At 37.0% G+C, this 22,080-nt stretch overlaps 1 protein-coding gene and 1 pseudogene across 10 annotated transcripts in view; both read left to right on the top strand.

The window, feature by feature from the left end:
* LOC135215658 (syntaxin-1A-like) overlaps positions 1-22,080 on the top strand; it is a 478,239-nt gene that overhangs the window by 48,548 nt on the left and 407,611 nt on the right. The gene's annotated exons all lie outside the window — the stretch shown is intronic.
* On the top strand, positions 6,611-9,550 carry LOC135215222 (piggyBac transposable element-derived protein 2-like; annotated as a pseudogene).

The following is a 22,080-nucleotide window of genomic DNA, read 5'->3' on the forward strand; positions in this document are numbered from 1 at the left end:
ATTATATAAATATATATATATATATATATATATATATATATATATATATATATATATATATATTATATATATATATATAATGTTTGTTTACATGAATTTTTTAATTGTTGTTATGCTTTTCAGCCTTCTGCAGACACACACACACACACACACACACACACACACACACACACACACACACACACATATATATATATGCATGTCACGCTTTTCAGCCTTGTGCAAATTCACACTGGTTGCTCTAGCGGAGATTTCACAGTCTGTTAACTTACAAGGTCATAATTCATTGCTTAGTCAACAGAGTCATATGGGATTGTTGGCGGAACGAGTTTCAGTTGACTCTTTCATTGAACCTTGGATCATAAATACATTAGTTAGCTGAATGTCTTAACCACTGAACTGTTTAGGGATTTCGAAATTGTAGATTCTTGTTAAAGATTGTATGATATAAGGATTTTAGAACCTATATATATATATATATTATATATATATATATATTATATATATATATATATATATATATATATCACAAACTTAAGCCACAACTCGACTAAGATAGTCTTCCTCTCCGTTAGTCTTCCTCTCCGTTAGCCATATCTACTGATTTTGCTACATTCTCTGTTTCCAGTCATTAGGATAATTTATGTATTGTGTAGTTTTTCTGTTCTTGTCTGGTTTTTCGTTTTTCATGATTGGTTTTTATAATGTCTCCTAGTCCTGTGTTTTATGTGATGTCTTTTATTTCTCTCGTCTCGAGTTTGCTTTTCTTATTTGTATCGACTATTGTCATTCACAGAATTGTATTAGTTTAGTGTTAGTATGTTTCCTTTTCTGAGGAGTGGTTTTACTTTAATGTCACGTAGTTTATAAATACTTATTCTGGAAAGTGACCTTTCCTTGATTTGTAGTTGACTAATATATAAAATGTTGCTTGTATTTTAGGTCGAAAATGGCTTGGTATTTTAAAGCCGAACGTCTCAATAGAGTAAAAATTTGACTTAAGCGATTGTTTGGCGGTTCCTGATGAGGATCAGATTCCTTAGAAATCAGTCTCTATAATATTATATAGTAATTGGTTCATAAATACCTTGGGAGTTTTAGTAAAAAAAATCAAATATATACTAAATTTCTTTGAAGATATCAATTCTGTCCTAGCCAGAAATAACAGGGAAATGTTGTGAACATATTTATTTCACATCAGAACCGATTTTTTGGCCGCTGTTTTCGAGCAGAATGCAAGTTCCCTCCATGAGAAATACAAGTCAGTATCTTTTGTCAAGTGTCTTGACCCCCCAGTGTAAAAGATGTCATCTATACCAAGTTCCTGTGCAGGTGTCTGGCCCGAAGGAGGTTCTCCGTCTCCATTTTATGGAGGCCTCCAGATAAGGGACCTGTGTTCACGGAACGCTCTTTCTCTTGCCAAGTTGCCTTGTCAAGTCGATCCTTCTCCAGCCATAAACAAAACAACAACAACAACAACAAAAAGGGGAGATTTGGGTGGAATTAGTTTTATGGCCGGTGTTCATGTAGTTCTTGTCATTCTTTTTTTTTTGTCTGTGTGTGGTTGATGTTTAATCGTAACTTGCTTAACGATTATCATAGAAAAGACGTTGCAAAGGAATCGAATGCATATTTTGATTGTTTTTTTATTAAGGGACATTTCCGCTGCGAATGGTGCTCCTCCGGCCTTATAGATACTAGCCATCTTTTATTTTTTTAATATTTTCATATGACTGTTATGATGAAAAAGAAGTACGAAATTCAAGTCCTTTTGTGCATTCACTTTTTATGGAGATTGGTTTTTGGTTTTATGTAGATTACAATCGAGGGCTGCAATCTCTGCTGTTATAAATTAAAATGAATAGCTAGGATGGATTTACTTATGTTGAATACTAACTACCATGGATAATGCCACGTCCTTGGGGAGTAAGTACGTCCACCTAGATTTTATTGACGAATGTAACAGACTTATGGCATTGTGTGTAGACTATTCAGTCGATGGTAAAAAGGAATTTCACTTGCTGGAATAGAAATGGGCTCCCGTTATTGGATTTTCATGTTATAGCTCTGTTCAGTCGACGTAGAACATTGATAGGCTGGAGAAACTAGATTCAAGATAGCTGGGTCATTTTGCACGAGTTTCCCCATTCACCACACTACGCATCAGCTTATATATGTTTGTGTAGTATGTACACACACACACACACACACACACACACACACACACACACACACACACACACACACTATGCAGATATCAGTAACATCCTGTAGTCTTTTAGTTAATGGTGTCATGCCTGTATCCATTATTTTGGTACTGCAAGTGTGGTGTCGTGGCATGACCAAAGGCCACTTAGGTATGTTTCCAATTCGTAGTAACTTAAGAGATTTCGTTTTCCTGAGTCAAACCAAGGTTGCTCTTAATATTAAATGCTGGTTTGTTGATTGTACAAATGATGTTTAATTAAAATCCTTCTGTGTCGAATAGAGCATTCGTATTAACAGGAAGTTGCATCATTGTAACTCTTGTGGCATGTTTAGCAGGAAACTCGTTTTGTTCAAAGGGCAGAGGAAATCCTGTGGATGTTAGTGTTAATGTTTTTGTTAATCTTTTGAAGTTTGTTTTTTCTCTTGTTTTACAGTTATTTGTGGCTTGGAAGAACTCCTTGATATTTTCTGAAAGCTTTTCATGACATATTCTGGTTTAAGAATGGTTAGTATTGGGTAGAAATCTCAATTACGAGGGGACAAGTCATGTTCTTTAAGGGCCACAATAATATAGGCTACTGATGGTAGCAGTATTAAAACTTCACAAAACTTTATAAAATCTTTCGAATCCTTCCTTGGGTTCATCTTCAGTCGAATCAGGAAAGGGTTCGAAAGCTTTTGCAGTTTTATATATAGAGTTTTACTACTACTACCATAAAGTTTTACTACTACTACCATCAGCATATTATTTGGACCTTAAAGAACAACGGTTATTATATTGTTGCTTTTTCTTTAGCCTTTCATTAAAGTCGTGTTTAGGATTATGTATAAGGTTTTGTTAAGAAAAAACAGAGTTGCTCCTTCCTGTCTTATCTTATTTGCTGTTAGTCTAATACAGTGACATTTGACTATCCTCTCTGAGGAGCTAGGAATATCCTTTCGTTGACAACTTTGCTGTTGGTGTGCTCCCGTATGTCATAGATTTTTCAGTGTTCATGTACTGCAGCTGATCTGTATCTGTAGCTGCCTGCGTAGGTTTACTCGCTTTCACTTTTTTCGTATAATGTTCCCTAGAATTCTGTTACCGCATTTCTTGTGTGTGTCAATAAGCGCTTACGGGCTACTACTACTGTTTACTTGTGCTCCTGTCCCTAGATCACCATTCCTAATTTCTTCTTTCACTTCCTACCTGTCCTGTGAATGAAGTTTATCAAGAATTTCTTCAACAGCGAATCTCGAAAACATTCCTGATTGGGAGTCTTACGACTTGCTCCAGTTTACTCACACATCCAATTCGTTGTTTGTATTTGCTTAAATTCTTGGGCTCTCTCACTTAGTTTAAATGACTAAGTCTACTCCTGAAAAGCGAGAGGCGTTTTCGATATGTTCCCTTTGTTCATCCTAACTACCAATGCTTGTTTCAAGGTCTAAAGAATATTCTTTAGACCTTGGCTTGTCTCGTCCTGTTACGGCTCATGCACTTCAGGTAGCGGAGTTTCTTCAGGTAGCCGAGTTTTTCGTTCCTCCCAGGAATTTTTCTCAAAAACCAGACCACCTTGTAGGAAAAAAGTGAAACTTACGGACGTGAAATGCAGTTGGGTCACTGATTAAATAGCGAATATCCAAAACGTAAATGGAGTAATACTTTTTGCGTTCATCTTAAACTAAAAGTATTTGATAGGAACTTGTTAAGAATGTAAATTCTTATGAAAAATTTGCATCTGTAACAAAAATTATTACTTTTTTTGTCAGGCATTAAAAGTGGGTGATTTTAACATTAAACCCGTTTCCATTAATAATAAAAGAGAAGAAGAATGTTGCGAAGAACTTGACGCAATAGTAGTTGCTCGACAACAGTGGTTCCCAACGTCGTGGTAATTTGATTTCGAAGATAGGCAATGCGAGAGTATTTAAACCAAGTGATTGGCTTTTAAGGCTTCCTCACGTGAATATATATAAGGATTATAAATCACCACAGGGGGCATCAGGATTTTAAGAGGTGATTAGGTTGGGCATGGCCAAAAAATGGTTGGGAACCACTGCTCTAGAAGGAATTAATGTAGAGAGGGAGAGGTGAAGAGAAATGAGTCTCAGAAGGAAACTGTGCAAATGGAGAAATGCTGCTTAAAATTAGCGAATTCCTAAATCACAGGATTATTTGGATGATATGCTGAATATGGGAAAACGAAGAGAGGCCAGACTAAGGAACTTCAGAAATGGAAAGGGTTAGTGTACGTGGTTGTGGAATAATGGGAAGGCTTAATTAAGAAAGTCGTGGAAGAAAATGCTTATGACACAAGGTGGGCGCCTAAGAGGATGAAGAACGACAAGAACGATAAGACAACTTGTTGATGGGATTACAAGTGAGACCAGATTTTGTAAGACACGTCTGGTTGCAGGATAGGTCACAAAGGAATGGGTGGCAGGAATGATTATTCCAACGTACAATGGTAAAAGCTGTAGTATGTGAGGATAGATATACGGCGCAATTTTGATTAAGAATGTCTTAAGGTCAGTTATGAGAAATGTTTGAAAGGCCTTTTTCATAGACATAATATTTGGAAGAGCGCAAATGAAAGGAAAATCTGAAGATGATGTGATGGCGTGTTTGTACAGATACGAAGAATTGAAATGCCGAGAAGCGTGGAAGTACATAAAATGGGTAAAATATAAACATAAGTGTCTTTTGGGAGGGTTTGGACATTTTGGAGAAATTGGATTATAGTCTGTTGAAGTATATCTAGTTCAGAATTGTGAGGAGGGACGAGTAGAGTAGGATTTAAAAAACGCCGAGTAGATTCTGTAGAAGAGTAACTTCAAAGGAAGGCCGACAAAACACGTAAGATGGAGGTGACCCGCGCAGTGTGCAGGGGAAGAATATCAGTCATGCTCACAGAACCTTCTGGGTAGGCGTATTCACGGTCTAGATATAAATATATATATATATATATATAAATAATTATCTATATATAATCTTATATAATATCTAATATATATATATATATATATATATATATATATATATATATATCCTATACATACACCTAGACCGTGGGTGTATTAAGCGGCTGATGTTGAAGTTTTCTGTTTATTTGAGTTATCTACGATCTAGCAGTAATTTTAATGTGCCGGTGACAATTGCATTGTTTTTCCTTTTAAAGGTAACGCCCCCTCATTTCCCTTGCCAAATTGCTTGTATCTCTCTCTCTCTCTCTCTCTCTCTATCTCTCTCTCTCTCTCTCTCTCTCTCTATATATATATATATATATATTTATATATATATATATATATATTAGTATATATATATATATAATATATATATATATATAAAGACGCACACACACATATATATTATATATTATATATCATATATATATATAGATATATATATTATATATATAATATATAATATATATGTGTGTGTGCGTGTGTGCGTGTGCGTATGTGTATGTGTGTGTGTGTGTAACTCGCCTAATAAAAGGAGTCCATAAAAACGCCAAGATATAGAAAGTAAGTACTATGTTTCAACACAGTCTCTGAAATATATTACGCACTTGCTATAATTTGGCGTTTTTATGGGCTCCTTTTTTTTGGATGGAATTCTGTTGTAACTGAAAATTTTTACCAGTCATTAAACACACACACACACACACACATATATCATTAACGTATGAAGTAGGTAACTTAATACGCTAATGAATAAAAACTCGAATGATTATGTGATCCAGTTTTTAGTAAGAAGAGATATTCTGCCTTCGGAAAGATTGACTGTAGGAAGACTCCCAAAACTGAGCATTGTAGTTGTTTCTAGTGGATTATGACGCACTGTTGCACTTGGAAAATGACCTTAGTAGATGATAAGCGTAAGGTCCCTTGGGACGAAGTAATCCAATTACTTCCTCGTCGTAATACCGTGTGTGGGATGATTTTATTGCCTTTGCATTGTTTAAGGGTATCGTAATGTGTAATTTGTTTTGTGGTGTGGATCAGTAGATTTTGAAAGTACATTGAAACTAGCAAGAAACTTTGGCTGTGTACGTTAAAACATATATATGCATAGTACTGTATACATACATCACATGTGTATATATTATTTTATATAATATTATATATATATATATATATATATATATATATATTGATGTATACAGTAAATGCATATATTTTTTAACCGAGTTTATATATATATATGTGTGTGTGTGTGTGTGTGTGTGTGTGTGTGTGTGTGTGTGTGCGCGCGTGCGTGTGTGTGTATGTATGGTATGTATACATTACGACGCATTCTATGTTTTTTAAAACTAAAGTTAAATTTATTTATTTTATATGATATATATATATATATATATATTTATATATTATTATATTAATATTAAATATATATCCCTTTCAAACCCAAGAACCAGTATACTGTCTCTACTTTGAAGCGCCATCCAAGGGAAACCAATTTAAATTTTCGCGGTTTCTGGTAACCCGTCGACTCTATACAACTTGGAGAGACTGTGACATCATCACCATGATCCCTGGCTACTTATGGCAAAGATGGCGGACGGTGACAACACCGGAAGAGCCCATAGGCGACGCCTACGCTCAGATAATCGTAAGTACATGGAAATATTTTTATCTGATAATGAGATAGCTAACTTTGATCAATTTCCCATGAAATTTGAATAAATTTAATGCATGACTTAGTAGGTTTGGCCTACAATCCATGAAAAGAAACTTGCCTACCGTGGTGACGCTTTTTTTGAAACATTATACTGCCTTCAGGACTTCAGGGCAAAAAAAAAAGTGTAAACAAACTACGTTTTATGTAGTATTACACATAGTTTGCTTGTGTACATGATTAATATACCATGTATGGTTTAGTTACTGACTGGTAAAGGCACAGTATCAGATTCATTCATATTCGAGTGACTTATTTCAAACTAGTGGGAAATGAAGTCAAGTGAAGGCACTATAATAGATCCTTCAGGCACTCTGTCTGCACTAGCTGTCTTCATTTAGTATTCGAATATTTTTTCAGTAATACTTGCAATAATAACAATGATAATGATAATAAAGATTAAGCTGATGATAATAATACTAATAAATTAATAACAATGACAAAACAAAAGGTTTATTAAAAAAAAAGTCAAGTTAACATTTAAAAGGAAGGTATGTTAAAGTACAAAATTTAAAGAGACGCCCAAACATTTAAAAGGACAAACTTTATTAAAGAGACGGCACCAGTACAATTATGTCATCACATTGTCATATTATTATTATTATATTATTGCCTGACTATCTGCATAGCTCCTATAACGGTTAAATTTTCTGGAATCGCTCTTATATCTTTCATATATTTAAATACATCACCTATATTTAGTTATTTTGATAATTTACACCTTGCATCCATGAATATTCAAGTCTTATTGCATGTTGACATGATATTTCATCACATTTTACTGTTTCGATATGGTTTGGCTTAATACTGTTCACTATTCGCAGGTAATGCCCAAACCTACCAAGCGATATTGGAAAGGTTAGACTCCAGTGACATAAGCAGTGCTGATGATGACGATGATGACTGGGTACCTGAGGCAGTATCTTCCAGAGGAAACATTTTATCCTCGAGTGATGATTCGTCTTCTGAAGATGAAGATGAAAATGCAACTGTGCAGGTTCCTAATGTAACCTCGTCTAATTCCCAGGGAAGGCGTTCCTTTTATTTGAGGGACATAGATTTTCGAGACACTTTCATCAGTGATGAACCAGAGAAGAATGGTGATGGCAGATCTTTTAGACCAATCGACTACTTCAGGAGTTATATGAACATGGACTTCATAGAACACATTGCTTTATGTACCAATATGAAAGCTACTGAAGCCACAGGGTCATCCTTGGGAACCAGTGGAGAGGAAATTGCAGTGTTCATAGGTATGAATTTTGCCATGTCAGTATTAAAGATGCCAAGGATTAGAATGTATTGGCAAGGTATGACACGCCTACCATTTATTGCTGATGCTATGCCCAGAGATAGATTCTTTAAATTAAGGTCTGCTCTCAAATTTGTTGATGATAATAAAATTTCTGCAGCACAGAGAAGTTTAGATCGAGTATGGAAGGTGAGACCTCTCCTTGAAGAAATTAGAAAGAGATGCAATGAGCTCCCAAGAGAGAAAAAACTGAGTATTGATGAGAGTATCATTCCTTTTCGAGGAAGACTGAACATAAAGCAACATGTTCCAGGGAAACCAAATCCTGATGGATTGAAGATGTTTGTGTTAGCATCAACTAAAGGACTTGTTTATGATTTTGAAATTTTTCAGGGGAAAGAGGCCAGTAACATTGGGAGAGGCAGTTGTGTTCCGATTTCTTCCTAGTGTGGAACCTGGATCAAGTTTATTCTTTGATAGGTATTTTTACTTTCTCCTCAACTTTTGGGAGACTTGTATGATAGATGTCTGAGGGGCACAGGAACTTTAAAGAAAAATATGCTACCTAAAGAGGCAAATTTGAAATCTGAAGCAACATTGAAAAGAGAGGGAAGAGGAGCATCAGATTCACAAGTTAGGTATGACAGGAAAGTTGCATTAACAGCATGGTATGATAAGAAAGTAATATACCTGGCTTCAAACGAGTTTGGAATTAAGGAAGAGGATGTCTGCCTTCGGTGGTCAAAGGCAAAAAATGAACACATACAAGTGAAAAGACCATGTGTAGTTAGAGAGTATAATAAAGCAATGGGAGGAGTGGACATACACGATCAAGTCGTAAGTTATTACAGAAGTAGCTCTAGAACTAAGAAGTGGACTGTTAGAACGGGACTTCACATGATGGATGTGACAACTGCTAATAGCTGGCTGGAATATAGGGCAGACTGCGGAGAAAACAAATACATGCCATACTTGGATTTTAAACTACAGTTGGCTAATCAGCTTATGAGAGGAGAGTTATCTGATAGAGATGGAAGACGATTGGGCAGCACAGATTCTGATGAAGAACTTGGAGATCCAGCCCCTAAGACCAAAGAGGAAAATTTAAAGTCCTTTGCCTGGTGAAAAAGAGAGACAACAGGTCGCAAAACACTTGCCTCTTATTGTCAGTGACGATTTCCGAAAATGTAGAAAGGAAGGCTGCAAAGGCAAGTCCAGAACAGTATGCTCATACTGTAAAGTTTATCTTTGTTTTACATCCACAAGGAATTGCTTCTTTGAATTTCATTCTCCTTAAAACTCCTAACATACGAAAAATTCTTTTCAACATGAAGTATATTATTCAAGCCTTTTTCAAATTCCTCATTTAACAGGAATGATGTTCAATTATCAATATTATGTTTGCTATTTTTCCTATGCTCAGTATTGTTTTATTCTATTTTTCTAATCTCAGCAATGTATTTGCTATTTTTTCTATACTCAGTAATATTAAGTGGAGTACATTTTTCCTTGATTTTCAGAATTCATACTAACTTTGTCTTACATCTACATGGAATTATTTCTTTGAATTTCATTCAACTTAAAATTCCAAATTGAGGAAAAATTCTTTTCAACATGAGGTAAAAGTACATTACTCATGCCTTTTCCAAATGTCTCATTTAAATAGAATAGTTGTCAATTTATTCAGTTTATATAAGACTGCGTTGAATTTTTTTTTCTGTACTGATGCATTTTAATTTGCTATTTTTTTTTTTTTTTTTTGTTTTTTTCTGTACTCAGTATTGTATTTGCTAATTTTTCTATACCCAGTATTGTATTTGCCATTTTTCAATACTCAGTATTGTGTTTGGTATTTTTCTAAACTCAGTAATATTGAATATGGTAAATTTTTCCTTAACTTTGTAATGGTATAATAAGATAAGCCCTAGTGAAACTCTACTGATGGTTTAATTTACCTTCTAAAAGAAGAATCTTCATCTCCAAATCATTAGTTTGGTATTAAAAACATTGCAATATGCAAAAAAGGTACAAAATTAGGAAAACTCGCCAGGAGGAGTCCTGAAAGACAGCATACTGTCTAATCAGTTCATGTAAATGGAGACAGCAATGACAATTTTGTAATTATTCTCAGTCTATTGGAAGGTCAACACACTGAAAAAATTGGTTTACATTAACCGGAGATCGCCAGATGGCTCTCGGGTTTGAAAGGGATATATAGATTCAGTTATTCTGAATCACACTTGTTTGTATGAAGCACTCGGAAATACTTGGTTCATGAAATGGAAACGAGCATCGTTTTAATCGGACAGACTTTGAGTGACCACATTTTACTTGGATCCCGGAATAACCAGTTTCTCCTTCTGATGCTCATTGTAGACAATATTTTGGCTTTTTACAATTTTGACAATTGGAAAATATATTGACCTTGAACATTTCCATGTTAATGCTTGACAATGACAACTGCCGTTGAATCTGAAGATGGGCAATGTTTCCTTTCCAAAATACTACACCCGGAAGCTCTTTCGGTTTTCCTCTGCTTTCAAAAGTTTGACAAAATTTCTCGGAAAGATTAAGTGCGCAAAGAATTTAAAACTGAAGACTGAAGGGAAGGACTTCACGAAGTTGAGATGCAGCAAGCTTTTCCACTGGTTCATCCAAAATTCCCCCTCTTGACTATACTCTGTTTTTTTTTTTTTCATCTGTCCATCCGCCTGTGGTGTTTTTGTATGGTAACACTGCGTCCCGGGCTATAGATAGTTCCGCTATGTGTCAGTTTTAGGTAAATAAAAGGATATCTGGGTGTACATTTGCAACTGAAAAGTGTTTTAATGATTTACTGTATGCGAATTACACCGTTAATATTCAAAATAGGATATTATTATAATCGTTGAATGTAAGCAGAATGTAACTATCTAAAGCCCGGGACGCAGTGTTACCATACAAAAACACCACAGGCGGATGGACAGATGGAAAAAAACAGAGTTTAGAAAATTAGCTGCCTTTTTTTTTTATTTCTTACACTTGGGGAAAATAATGCCTTATTTCATTAGTACTCGTCACAAGCAGCGGATTCGATATGCAGATTTATTGCACATTGTATTTCTGAACGATGTATTTGCTTTATGCCTCGGCTTCTGATAGATTGACTGAGTAGTTAATGATTTGAAGGCTTCAGCTTTAGGATTTAAGAGTGTCTCAGGTTAATCCCATTCATGAGGTGTTTGCAATTCTGATTGGGCAGGACTGGCTGGTGCATACATCTACTTGTGTACTGATTGCTTTAGAAATGCATGTTGATGATTTTGCAAACAAGTTTCGGCCTAATTGGGTAATGATAACCAGTTCATTTACTGGTTTAATTAAGTTATTCTTGATCAGCATTTACTGCTACGCAGATTGTGTGATATGTATACCTTTAGTTTTTTTCAGATATTCTAAGGGGTCAAATTACTGTTTTAGTTTTTTCAGACATCTAGGGGTCAAATTATGTTTAGTTTTTTTTTTCATAAAATATTCGATGGGGAAATTGTTTTAGTTTTTTTTTCAGATATTCTAAGGGGTCAAATGATTGTTTTAGTTTTTTCAGATATTCTAAGGGGTCAAATTATTGTTTTAATTTTTTCAGATATTCTAAGGGGTCAAATTATTGTTTTAGTCTTTTTCAGATATTCTAAGGGGTCAAATTATTGTTTTAGTCTTTTTCAGATATTCTAAGGGGTCAAATTATTGTTTTAGTTTTTTTCAGATACTCTGAGGGATCTCAAATTCTATTGTTTAGTTCTTTTTCAAGATATTCTAAGGGTCAAATTATGTTTTAGTTTTTTTCAGATATTCTAAGGGTCAAATTATGTTTTAGTTTTTTTCAGATATTTCAAACAAATTTATTGTTTTGTTTTTTTCAGATTATTTAAGGGGGCCAAAATTATTGTTTTAGTTTTTGCAGATATTCTAAGGAGTCAAATTATTGTTTTAGTTTTTTTTTCAGATATTCTAAGGGGTCAAATTATTGTTTTAGTTTTTTTTTCAGATATTCTAAGGGGTCAAATTATTGTTTTAGTTTTTTCAGATATTCTAAGGGATCAAATTATTTTAGTTTTTTCAGATATTCTAAGGGGTCAAATTATTGTTTTAGTCTTTTTCAGATATTCTAAGGGGTCAAATTATTGATTTCATCTTTTTCAGATATTCTAAGGGGTCAAATTATTATTTTAGTTTTTTTCAGATATTCTAAGGGGTCAAATGATTGTTTTAGTTTTTTCAGATATTCTAAGGGGTCAAATTATTGTAATTTACCTACGATTTGATTCATTCTTGTTACTCCTCACCTCTCATCTTAGGTTCTGCCCTATTCCTCTCAACAGGTTCTTCTTAAACATGTATTTTTTTTAGACATTTTAATGGAGTGAATAATGCTTTTGATATTGTCCGATGTTTGTTCGTCAGTGGCAGATCATATGGTCTAGTCGATGCATTAGGAGATGAAATACGGATCACTCTTGATGTTCGAGTACATTATCTGACGTATTGACGGATCCTAATGCTATTATAAAAGTTTAAAATGTTGTGTGCATCCATTACCGGATAGCGCTCAGGTCTGTCTCGTTTACTTGTGCAATGTTTTGTACATTCTAGCATCATAATGTCGAAGGAAGCATTTTTCAGAATGCTGCTATGTTTTAGATACAAAGTTGAAGTTGTTGGTGAGTTGATCACATTGACGGATTATTTTCATTTCTTGCGTTCTTGCTCTCGGTCTTATAAATTCGTAATCAGAATTTTTTTTTCTTTTCTCCCTCGCTACACAATATCATTTAGAAGCAGTTGCTGTTATAAGTTAGCCGTGACAGTGAGAAGACTATTGGGGGTGTTTTGGGGGGGGAGAGGGGATCAATAGTTTACGTAAGATCCTTTGCGCCGAGAACATGCGTCACCTGTCACCTACCTAGGCCTCTTCCACGCCTCTTCATACATCCCCTCCACACTCATCGAGAGAGAGAGAGAGAGAGAGAGAGAGAGAGAGAGAGAGAGAGAGAGAGAAAGTATATTTTAATTATATATAGTTTTAGAGTTTTTTCTATTGATTTGTTGAAGAAACATTCAGATATCAAATTTGTAGTTAACTGAAATCGGAAGAAGTCTGCATGAAAGCAAACTTCAGTTACTTTGATTAATGTGGGATATGTAATATTATAGGAGGCGCTTTGCTAAATCAAGGAAATGTGAATTTCACAAAAGTGTAACAGTTCACTTGGCTCAGAAGAACAAGGGAATAACGTTGAAAATACTTATTTATTTATTTCAAAGATGCAATGCCTTTCTGATGGAATTTGATTTGATTCGGTTAAGGTGGATAAAGTTATTTTTATTGAATATCTCAAGAAATTTATTTCTTGTTGACCTTAACCTCTACACCACACTGTGTGGTGAACTAGGTTAATGAAACTTGGCTGCTATCGCAAGATTTACTTAACACAAAAAATTACATTCATTCGGAAAGAAAACTAATACCAATCAATAACTAACCGTGATACAAAAAATATTGTGCATATAATCTGTATAATTAAAGATATATTTTTTTATTTTTTATATTTTTTTGCTCTATCACAGTCCTCCAATTCGACTGGGTGGTATTTATAGTGTGGGGTTCCGGGTTGCATCCATCACTTTTCTTACTATGTGAGCCGTTTCTAGGATCACACTTCTGCATGAGTCCTGGAGCTACTTCAGCCTATTATTATTATTATTATTATTATTATTATTATTATTATTATTATTATTGCTCTATCACAGTCCTCCAATTCGACTGGTGGTATTTATAGTGTGGGTTCCGGGTTGCATCCTGCCTCCTTAGGAGTCCATCACTTTTCTTACTATGTGTGCCGTTTCTAGGATCAACACTCTTCTGCATGAGACCTGGAGCTAACTTCAGCCTCTAGTTTTTCTAGATTCCTTTTCAGGATCTTGGGATCGTGCCTAGTGCTCCTATGATTATGGGTACGATTTCCACTGGCATATCCCATATCCTTCTTAATTTCTATTTTCAGATCTTGATACTTATCCATTTTTTCCCTCTCTTTCTCTTCAACTCTGGTGTCCCATGGTATTGCGACATCAATGAGTGATACTTTCTTCTTGACTTTGTCAATCAACGTCACGTCTGGTCTATTTGCACGTATCACCCTATCCGTTCTGATACCATAGTCCCAGAGGATCTTTGCCTGATCGTTTTTCTATCACTCCCTCAGGTTGGTGCTCGTACCACTTATTACTGCAAGGTAGCTGATGTTTCTTGCACGGCTCCAGTGGAGGGCTTTTGCCATGAATCATGCCTCTTTTGTACTGGTTCTGTGCAAGTGCCGGGCATTCACTTGCTATGTGGTTTATGGTTTCATTTTTTCGTATTGCACTTCCTACATATGGGAGAGATGTTATTTCCGTCTATCGTACTTTGAACATATCTGGTTCTTAGGGCCTGATCTTGTGCCGCTGTTATCATTCCTTCAGTTTCCTTCTTTAGCTCTCCCCTCTGTAGCCATTGCCAATTGTCATCGCTGGCTAGTTCTTTAGTCTGTCTCATGTATTGTCCGTGCATTGGTTTGTTGTGCCAGTCCTCTTTGTTCTTTCTGTCTTTCTCCTGTCTCTGTATATTTCTGGGTCTCTCTACTTTTATTAGTCCTTCTTCCTTCCCATGCACTCTTTGAGCCACTCGTCTTCACTGGTTTTCAGATATTGCCCCACCAGTGCTCTGTTTTCAATGTTGACGCAGTCCTCTATACTTAGTAGTCCTCTCCCTCCTTCCTTTCGTGTTATGTATAGTCTGTCCGTATTTGCTCTTGGGTGTAGTGCTTTGTGTATTGTCCATTTGTTTCCTGGTTTTCTGATCTATGCTGCGGAGTTCTGCCTTCGTCCATTCCACTATTCCTGCGCTGTATCTTGATTACTGGCACTGCCCATGTGTTTATGGCTTTATCATATCCTTTTCCGGCGTTGAGTTTTGACTTGAGTATCGCCTTGAGTCCCCTGCATATATTCTTTCCTGATCGTGTCCTTCATCTCTTGGTGTTTTATATCTCCTCCTTCCATTATTCCCAGGTATTTGTATCCTGTCTCATCTATGTGTTTGATGTTGCTCCATCTGGTAGCTTTATCCCTTCAGTTCTCGTTACTTGCCTTTTTTGTATGTTGACTAAGGCGCATTTTTCTATTCCAAACTCCATTCTGATGTCCCCAGATACAATCCTTACAGTCTGGATTAGGGTATCTATTTCCTTGATGCTCTTACCATACAGCTTGTATGTCGTCCATGAACATCAGATGGTTGATTTTGTTGCCTCTTTTCTTGAGTTGGTACCCGGCATCCATCTTCTGTAGTACTTTTGTCATGGGAAATCATGGCTACTACGAAGAGTAGTGGGGACAGTGAGTCGCCCTGGAAGATCCCTCTCCTGATATTAACCTCTGCTAGTCTTATTCCAGAGCTTGTAAGTATTGTATTCCAGTTTGCGCATTGTATTTTTGAGGAAGCTGATGGTATTTTCCTCTGCCCCATATATTTTCAGGCATTCTATTAGCCATGTGTGTGGTATTATTATTAGATTATTATTATTATTAATTATTTATTATTATTACTTATTATTATTATATGAAGAATAAAGAATTACCAGTTCATACAGGGCATGAAGTTGCTGTAAGAAGTATGAAAAATGCGCGTAAAGGGCAAACTTTAATGGGGGCAGACTACTGTCTCACACTGATCGAGTAAGTGAGGTCTGTAGGACATGCGGAAGGATTTTCCCTTTTGACGACAGAAAAAGTTTGTGTCAACCTCTTAGATTTAAACATTGGTTCTCAACCTTTTTATGATCACGCCTCCTATAGTAGATGATCCTCCCCTCCCACCCCCCCCTATCCCCCACCCACCGCCCCATATTCCCCCCTCCTCCCATCCCCCCCTCTCAGCTATGAATAAAATTCCTCCCAGGTTTAATGAGAGTAAAAAAAAAAAAAAAGAATGTCTGTTTTTATTCTTCTAGGAAAAATAAGGAAAACAAAGAGAAAGAGAATATTTTTTTTCTTTTTTCTTTTTTTTTCTTTTGGGAAAATAAGAAAAACATGAGAAAGAGAATGTTTTTTTTTTCTTTTGGGAAAATAAGAAAAAACAAGTGAAAGAGAATGTTTTTTATTCTTTTGGGAAAGTAAAAAAAGAGAGTGTTTTTTTTCCTTTAGGAAAATAAGAAAAACAAGAGAAAGAGAATGTTTTTGTTTTCTTTTGGCAATGCATTACTGAGATACTCTTAGCGCATCAGTGGTGTGGTCGGTATGGTGTTGGCGTGCCACCTCGCTGGCCGCGAGTTCGATTCTCGACCATTCCATTGAGGAGTAAGAGATGTGTATTTCGGTGATAGGAGTTCACTCTCGACGCGGTTCGGAAGTCACGTAAAGCCGTTGGTCCCGTTGCTGAATAACCACTGGTTCCATGCAACGTAAAAACACCATACAAACAAACGAGCTCGATACTCGACACTGCTTCTTTGCTACTAGATCTAGAATGCATGGTTAAATGCTAGAGAGTGCATAGCGTAAGTCCCTTTCTTCATTTAGCCTGTTCTGTATTGGGCTCGAGAGTAACGAGCGTGGAAAATGCGGCTTCACAAGCATTATGAATCCGAACACTATTAGGGTCCGAACGAGTCCATCTAGAGGACTATAGGAAACTCACGTCATAAGGCGAAGCTTTTGCATTTTTCATAAAAGTCTGATAATAGTTCCTCACTCATGCTAAGAGAATAACGAATACTATTAGAAAATGTTCCATTTTTCCTAGGCCTCCCCCCACAAACGGAAATGGCTGACTCCCCCCCCCCCCCCCACCCCCCCCCCCCCCCCCCCCCCCCCCCCCCCCCCCCCCCCCCCCCCCCCCACCCCCCCCCCCCCCCCCCCTTGATTTGAGGTTTGCTGATCGAGTACGATTCTTCGGAAGAAAGCGAATGTTGTCGGTTTTCCATTTCGAAAGATTTGCTACCATTTACTATAAAGCAATTTTGACCGGTGTGCTTGAATAATGCGGTCAAGTCATGTATCGCATTTGGAAACGAAGGTTTTTCTTGAGCAAAATAATTTGTGATAAGGTTGTCAAAAAATGTGAGTGTATTATATGTAGCTAAACGTATGATGACAGTTTGATTATACGAGTGTGCCACTCGTCTAATCAGGAATCAGGGTGCGGTTGGCTCTGCACTATAAAGCTCATGTTACCGAGTGTGACATTTTCTTTTAGTATGACTGGATTTTTCGGTTTGCAAGTAGGAAACCCGGAATGCTATAGAAATTAACGCAAGGACCGTTGGAGCGCCTCTGTGGCGTGATCGGTATAGTCTTGACCTGCCACTTCGGTGGCCGCAAGTTCGATTCTCGGCCATTCCATTGAGGTGTTTAGAGATATGCATTTCTGGTGATAGAAGTTCCTCACTCTCGACGCGGTTCGGAAGTCACGTAAAGCCGTTGGTCCCGTTGATGAATAACCACTGGTTCCATGCAACGCCAAAACAACATACAAACAAACAAGCAAGGACCTTTGGGATGGGGAACCCGAAGCCTTTGTTTATATCATGTTGGCTTGGCAGATACAAAGAAAAAAAATGAACATCAAAATCCTATCGCGAAGGAAAGGACAGTAACCAGGGGTGGCCCGACAGAGTTTGTGAAAGGAGGAACTCCTCTATCTGCTTAACATCAAATTGACCGAAATACTAACTAACTATAACTACATCAATTTTGCTTTTTATGACTATTTTTCTGAATCATCCGAGCCTCATATGTTTTTTTTTTTATCGGTTGACGCGTCTAGCGTTGCGAGTTGTTGTTATTGGCTTTAACTTCGTCTTGGGGAAAACCTGCTCCTTTGTGGCATATTTATTCATAGTCATTATATTTTCCTTTAGAATAAATGAATAAAGCTTGTGAGCTTCATGCGTTATTCCCTTTTGATATATACCGCCTGTGCGCCGTCTTATTTTCTCTTATTTTTCTCTAGTGTGACTCAACAGTTTATTTAGGAAATCAAATCAGTCAGTCATCCTCATAAAAGCACGAACCACCCAATTATGCTTTTGAGTGCGCTTGCACGCGCGTGTGGAATGTGAGCCAGTTAGAATATTTTAGTCTAGGACAGTGGAGCAAGATTTTGTTGTAGATGTGTTATTTGCAGAACTAACGGAGCCTGCAATTGCTTTTGTGACCTGGGGTTGATGTTGAAGGTCTTTGGTCTTGATAGCAAACTCGTTTGGGATTCTCTCTCTCTCTCTCTTCTCTCTCTCTCTCTCTCTCTCTCTCTCTCTCTCTCTTTGTGTCTGTGTGTGTGTGTGGTTCTCCAATCCCCAGGGCTGTATATATTACTTGACATCATCGTTTTCGGGGCTGCTGCCGTATTAATTTTCTGTATCAAAATAATCCGGCAGTTTTGCTTTTATGTCTGAAGCTTTTCCATTGTAGTCTTTCAAAAGCTTCACGTTTGATTCTTACTTGCCGCAGTCATAAATTGACGTTATTTTCCGTCATACGTTGTGTCCATTTGCTTCTTATTCTTTCCGTCTTGGTCATTTTATCCACTTTTCATTTGAAGAATTGAAGTAAAAAAAAACTCGAGATGAAAAATATAATGTGAAAAATTAGCAATATCAATAGAAAATCCAAGAAGGAGAATCAGATTAATGTAGGAAATATAGAAGGTGGAATAGGGAGGATAAGGGTCTAAAAGGTTAACACTATGCCGAAGAGGAAAAGCTGATGATTGGTAGAAAATGGTGAATAATACTTAGACCTCTGACGGAGAGGAGGAGGAGGAAGCGAAAACGAAATCCATTTAAATGCCATTAAGGACAGCGAAAATTTGACCGGCAGAGAATAAAGTTTATCAGGAATAACTGGGATTATAACTGAAAACTGACCACGAGAAAGAAAAGGATACGCAGGGGAGGAAGAGTAGGAGGAGGAGGAGAAGGCCGAGTGGCTGAGCAGTTGTGGGTGAGGAGGAGGAGGAGGAGAGGAGGAGGAGGAAGGGACACACGTTTCTTGGCATTGATCCTGTCTTCCCTAAATGGGTTTTAGTAGCACCAGCAGAAGCAACCAGGCCCCGTCTTTCTTAATAAGAGGAAACCGAGACAAACATATTCTCAACGTTCTGAAACCGTCCACCACTTACTAGAATTCAAGGCATAGTTTCCACTGAGGTGCTTAAAGATAACCAGGGTTTATTTTTTTCGTGCACGTTCCATAAGGCGAATAATAACTTCCTATATCTGTAGTATTCATTTTCCTTTTCCTTTGCTTAAAACCGAGAACGGTCGGTTGGGTTTGGTGGGGAAGATGCCAATGGCAGTCCACTCTGCGCCGGCCTTCATAAATGAATAAGTGTTATCGCTGGCACGAAAGTGGCCTCAGTGGTCGTACTTGAAGAGGCTCAGGGAGAGAGAGAATGGGATTCCCCGTTTGAGAACCTCCGTCTCATAATAGGTATTGCAATATCATCAGGGCTCTGAACACAGACCGTAATGCAGTCCTCATCCTTGCAGCACGACGCTTGGAGAGCTCGTGGATATAACCTTTCCTGTTTAAGGAGTCTGCTTTTCGGATAACCTACTTTCTATAAGTATAAATAGTAAAGCGAAGATTATTTGTTGGTAGACCTTTTATTACTTCGAGTTTGATTCGACTTCTGCTCATTCTCATTTAGTTGTGTGTAAAGTTTTGTCAAAGGAAGCGAAATTTGGGATGTATCTAGTTGTTAACCTTCTGCTTTCTAAAGGTGCGTCCACACGGTCGAACACTGTCCGACGGGCAAACATTGTTACCATATCTTAGGCGAAGCAGGATGACGTCATAAGCGTTGAAACGATGGAAGTAGATCTGGCAACAAACGGTGGTACCAGATGAGGTGGTATACCTCTGCTTTTACTCTGCTCGCAAGGCAAAGACCACCAAACAATTGTTAATTGGTAACAATGTTAGTCCGTCGGACATTGTTCGACCGTGTGGACGCACCTTTAGGTTTATCATCCTTACAGCTTTTACTGCTGTTACAGCTATTGATGCCTATTATGCGAATACATGATGGCAGAGTGATAGTTGAATAGCTCGTTGGTCATTCCATGCGTATAACAAGCTGGTAAGAGGTTCAGTTATCAATGTTTAGAGTTTTAGGAAAACATCTCAAGAAGGGGTGAGCGAATCTTCGTATAACTTTGGCAGATGACCTTCAGATGGTGAAGGTTTGGGGAAAGCGCAATTTAGCTTGGTTATTTGTTGTTTTGTAAAGTTTTCCGTTTGTTACTCTCTTATCTTCTCATTCATTCATATATATATATATATATATATATATATATATATATATATATATATATTAGTATATTGTATGTATATATATATATATATATATATATATATATATATATATATATATATATATATATGTATATATATATATATATATATATTATATATATATAATAATCATTTTACCTAGTAAATATCTGCTTATATGAAGTACATTGAATTTCAGTGGTTTAAATGCTTCGTGATTGGTTGCTTAGTTTATGACGTGGATCTTTTTTACATCAATGAGTTTTAGCCAGGATTTAGAATTAATTAGTTGCATAGAGTTTGACGAATGTTGAAAGGTCAAGATCACAGTGACGGTAATTGGTTTAACGCTTATAATAAGCAGAGCAAATAGGATCTGTTTGACTCCTGTTTCGAATTGGAAAAGGTTCAGAGCGCACAAGGAAATGATCATGGGCTTCGGTAGTCATGTTTTCGACCTCCTCCGGGATATCCTGATCCAACTGATGAATAATCGAAGACGTTGTGTCCACATAATTCATAGCCCAAGCAATATGATTATTCCATTAAGTTACGAAATATTAAGAAGTGAGGTGGAGCATAGATCTTGATACAAGAAATAAGAGATCATTTTGCAATATTGTAGGTAAGGGTATTCATGCCGTAAGTCATTGCATCGTGTTACTGTTATTTTTTGTAGCGCCTCGGTGGCGTAGTTGGTATGGTTTTGGCGTTCCACCTCTGTGGTCGCGGGTTCGATTCTCGGCCATTCCATTGAGGAGTGAGAGATGTGTATTTCTGGTGATAGAAGTTCACTCTCGACGTGGTTCGGAAGTCACGTCAAGCCGTTGGTCCCGTTGCTGAATAACCACTGGTTCCATGCAACGTAAAAACACCAGACAAACAAACAAACAATAACTATTATTTTACGCTCACATGCGTTTCTCATGAAAAACATATAATCAGATTTCTGAAGTGTGCTATGTAAATAGTGAATATTAAAACGCCCTTTTGTTCTCACCTTGGCCTTTTCGGTAAGGCCAAGTGAATCATTCCATTTTGCTTGAGCCGTATCAGTACTTATTCTTGTAGAGACCAGGTGTCAGTCTTTTGTAAGAAATATGACGGTGTTAATTAAGGTTCTCGAACTAATAATTAAAATGACATTTACAAGTGATGCTTGGTTAATGGAATGATGTTTATTTACTTGTATGGGTGCCGCAGTGTAAGAAATACTATACGAAGCCCTCCAAATATAGTAAACGCTGACGATAGATAAATTGTATTGTGTTCCAACATGCGACGTAGTCATTTATTCCCCTGCTCATGCGCTAATCCAAAGCAGGACACCTCATGTCATATTTTACTTTGCGTCCATTTTCTTTGAACAGCGACGTTGTCCAATTATAGTAATAATGGACAAATGACAGGATTGACTGAAAGGAATTGTCTACTATGTAAGCCTTAACATTCTCTTCGTCCTATAAGTTTCCGGTTTTGCTGGCTAGTTTAATTAGTTATAACTCTGTGAGATGTTTGCACATTTATCTAGATGCTTCGATGAATAAGTTAACCCTTTGGCAGCCCCCCCCCCCCCCCCCCCCCCCTTCGATTCGCATCC

Source organism: Macrobrachium nipponense, chromosome 5, assembly GCF_015104395.2.
Source record: "Macrobrachium nipponense isolate FS-2020 chromosome 5, ASM1510439v2, whole genome shotgun sequence".
In the NCBI taxonomy this organism is placed as follows: domain Eukaryota; kingdom Metazoa; phylum Arthropoda; class Malacostraca; order Decapoda; family Palaemonidae; genus Macrobrachium; species Macrobrachium nipponense.